Source organism: Nothobranchius furzeri, chromosome 12 (genome assembly GCF_043380555.1).
Source record: "Nothobranchius furzeri strain GRZ-AD chromosome 12, NfurGRZ-RIMD1, whole genome shotgun sequence".
NCBI classification, from domain to species: domain Eukaryota; kingdom Metazoa; phylum Chordata; class Actinopteri; order Cyprinodontiformes; family Nothobranchiidae; genus Nothobranchius; species Nothobranchius furzeri.
Window position 1 is genome coordinate 13,342,943 of NC_091752.1, and position 4,121 is coordinate 13,347,063.

At 42.3% G+C, this 4,121-nt stretch overlaps 1 long non-coding RNA gene across 1 annotated transcript; it reads right to left on the reverse strand.

The window, feature by feature from the left end:
- Positions 1–756: 756 nt before the first annotated feature.
- On the reverse strand, positions 757–2,553 carry LOC139061957 (uncharacterized). The gene is made up of 3 exons (XR_011515574.1): positions 2,154–2,553; positions 1,181–1,244; positions 757–1,094 (listed from the first exon to the last, which is right to left on the reverse strand). It is a non-coding gene; the product is annotated as an uncharacterized lncRNA (long non-coding RNA).
- Positions 2,554–4,121: the final 1,568 nt, after the last annotated feature.

Genomic DNA, 4,121 nt, shown 5'->3' on the forward strand with positions numbered 1-4,121 from the left:
TTTACCATTCTTCAGGATTCCTGTCGACCTCATTGGATACTGACCTCTACTCCAGGATTTGGATATTCAACACACGGACCTTATCACCAGCCTCCATAACCCACCTCTCATCTCACCCAGTGCCCCATCCACCAGGACGCCCCGCTTCTCTCCACCTCTGCTCCCTCTCCTGCGCTTCCCCCGGCTCTCTACCTCTCCCTCCTCCAGCCAACACATACACCCACCACAGTAAGTCTGCTGAACACCTCTGCCTGCCTACAATGGATTTTGAAACCAGAACCTAAGCTCACCTGTGTTCTCCCTCCTCCAGATGCTGAGCTGTTGTTGCAGTTCCAACCACAGACTTATCTGTGCACCTTAAGTTCCTCCTTATAAATAAATCATTTTTTCCATCAGTTTTTGGTCAGTGTTGTATTCTGCATGTCTTGGGTTAAGTACCTTCCTCCAAACATGACACTCCTCCTCAAAGAGCAAATCTGTTCAGCACATTCTGACAGACAGACCACCATTCTTCTGTCATGATGCTGTACAGGACATCTTTAGAGTTTTTCTTTTTAAAGATAAATAGGATTACATTTAAATAGCAATACTTTCACATTATCATTTTCCCACACTTCTGTATAACTGTATTTTGTTGTTTTTCAATAAAGAATGACAAACTATTTAAGTTTGGATTTGTTGCATCTGTAAAAAATATCTACAAAGCTAATGTATACATAACAAGTATGATTGGGTTTTGCAATACGCCACTATTTTAGTAAGAGTTTTAAACCAAGTAAAGTTAGTAAAGAACACATTTCTATTGTCTGCTAAGAAACTGTTGGGATTTAAAATGGGCCTGTTGTACAAATAACTTGTAAATGATTATTCCTCACTTTTGTCTTAACCAAAGAAATTCCAGTAATTGAGCAAAAACATTTATTTTTAACACTACAGTTTATAAAACAGGGCGCAAAGTGTCGGCACATGTATGTATGTATGTCGATGGTCCGTCCCATCCAAACCAGGAGACACAGACGTCAGGGAGGCCAAGGTTGTCTCTGCAGCTCTCTGGGCACCACGCCTCACTCAGCTGTCTCCAATGATCCAAATGGCTATGGAGAAAAAATAACAGGTTTGTCATAAATGTTTAAAGTACAAAACCACACATGAAGTGGTGAGACAGGTATGTGGAACTTACACTTGCTGCTTTGTGTAGCTGATGTTGGAGACACACAGGCTGCCATGGTGACATTTAGACAGATCTAACAAAAAAATAAAAATTAAAATTAAAAACTCCCAGACCTCATGTCATATTTACTAATCAGCTATGGCTGATTTATTGTTTGGATCACAGTGAGTTACACTAATTCTAATATATTTTTATTTCTATTATACATGCATACTTTTTAACTGTTATTTTCACGACTGTTATCAGGCTCTCTTGTTCTGGTTCTGATGATAATTCTGTGTCTTCCAGTAAGTTATCTTGTGCTTACTTCATCTGTAGAATGTCTCTTTACTTTTGGTAAATTGTACTGAGTCCAGAATAAAGACTAGTTGGCTGTACAAGATACAAACAAGTATAACATTTTGGAAATATATGAAATGTATTTACGCTGCTAATTTAGCTCGAATACTAATAACTGCAATATTTTCCGGACTATAACTCGCACTTTTTTACATTTTCTGGCAGGTCCTGCTACTTATACTCCGGAGCGACTTATATAACAAAATACGTAGGCTACACCGCGCTGCTGCGGGCCGACTCCGACCCGCCCAAGAATTAGTTCCCCTGTCCCGCTGGAAGGGTTTCAAACACCGCCAGCATCTGTTAGAGCCTGTGGCGGGGTGCTGAGGGCCGGCTCCAGCCCAGGAATGAGCTGTCCTCGCCGGCCGGGAGGGTTTGAAACACCGCCATCCTCTCCTCTGCTGGCTGTTGTTCATTCTGTTATGGTTACCGGTGCTTGTGTTGCAATGTGAAACGCTTGGTCTCAGATTTTGTAAGAAAGATAATAAAATGTCCCCCCAAAATATGACTTAAATATATTTTCTCTTATTCATGATACATTTAATGGCTGGTGCGACTCAGGAGTGATAGCGCCGAAAAAAACTGTACTGAAAACTTGCTCAAAGCAAAATGTTTTCATTACGGAAATAAATTATAAACTTACCGATTTAAAACTTTTTTAATACAGGTACTTCTCACGAACAGGCGCAGAAAACCTCCACCTAAACTCCGTGTAAGGTTCAGGTCGATGGGTGTTCCAGTTAGCTCCGGTTGGGTTGAAGCTAGGTGGCTACATCCGTTAGCTCGGCTCCCACCTCCGCTTTAGCTTTGGGTTAGCCAGGGTTAGCTTCAGGTTAGCTCGTAGCTAGTTCGCCTGGGTGTCGTCACTCGAGCCCAGCCTTACAGCCACACCCTCAGCGCCTCCTCTCTTCCCTTTTATGGAATTGTCTGGGCTGGACGGAACCTGTGACACGGTCAAAATGGCGGTGGTGGCCACCTCCCATTATAGACAACAAACGTGTTATTGAAGCCAATGGAATCCGTTTGTCCAGTATATGTACAGTCTATGGTCAGACCTTATGCAGCTACTTGGAAGTAAAATGATGCATTTTGGCTCCAAATGGTGAAACTGACTATTTCAGCATTTTTGAGTTTGCTGGGACTGATCCTCTCTGATGACTGTTAGGTAAATATTGATATTATAGCTTAATTTCTTGACTGTTAAAACATCTGGTTCTCCTTAAGAATAAATAAATGCAAGATTCATCCTGTAGCCTCTTCATCCTGTAGCCTTTACAGGGAGGACATGACCTTCGAGCTGTTTCTGGCAGACCAAGTGAGTCGGTTTTATCAGTAAAACTCCCATGAGAAAAGTCTAGAAACTGCTTTGTTGATTCAGTGTGCACCTGGAGCCGAGCAGCTTCCCGCCTGACGGTCTACATAATACTGTGATATGTGTGTGTGTGGTTTTTTTTTTCATCTCTGTGCTTCAATAAATTCTGTGAGAGGACATTTGTCTGATGAGAGAGCGATCTGAATTCAAGCTTGGTGTGTATTGATTTTTCTCTCCACTTTGTAAAGTCTAAATTGATTGTTTATAGTTGGTATTGGTGTTGATTGGTTATTACTATAACCCCCTGTGTATTAAACGTTCCCTGAGGTAACCCTGGATTGATGGAATTACCTAACAATGACCATCTTGACTCCAACATGAGTCAGTAGATGCTGATGGAGTTCTTTCTGGGGGCTTCATTAAATCAGACAAACGTGCAGCACCTACATACACACCGCTGACGTCGTTAGGTCCGTTTTAGGGGGGCTTCAGCCCCCCTAAAATAATCACAAGCCCCCCTATCATTTTGGTTTATTTTATTTTTTCAGTTAACTTTTTTTTATTTGTTCACATCTACATGCTCAACACAATCACGACACGTGTAGTTGGTACATGAGTTTTTTTTTTAGTCTGAAACAGAAATAATAATTAATGAATATAGAACTACACCGTCGCACACAGGAAGTATCAAGAAAGGACTTCCTCCCCTTAAGCCCGGCAGCTTTGTTGACAAGTCAGGGGCAGGGGTTATACAGCAAAACCTTTATATCGATGAGCAAACCCTGCTCAGCGCTCTTGTAAGTCACTCAACATCACATTAGGGTAAGACAGCAACAGCAGCACACCGTTAATATTTCAAGGTTATAGTTCAGACGAGAGAGGAAAATGTTACCGCACCGACATGCTAATGCTAACTCCGCTAGCATGTTTACATGCCGCAAACCATAATGAAAAGCCGCGCCATAGTTAAATGGTCGGAAAACTCCCCTGAAGTGACGTGATTAACGAGCCAGCCAGTTCATTGAGTGACTTAGTGCCACCAACTTGAGCGTACAGTAATGAGTCTGCACAAACAGAACCTGCTCTGCGCTTGTGTGCAGCAGCTGCAGCCCTCTGTGGGCTCAACTCTGTCTCTGCGATGCAAATCTCTCCCTGCTCTCCTCAACAAGTAGCCTCTCCAACAGTCAATCACAGACAGCTCTGTTTTATCCAATCAAAGCATGTCCAGGAAACACTGCTTTACAGAAAAAACACCATTTAACAGCTTATTGAACTGCTTTCTGCTGCTGGTTAGCTACC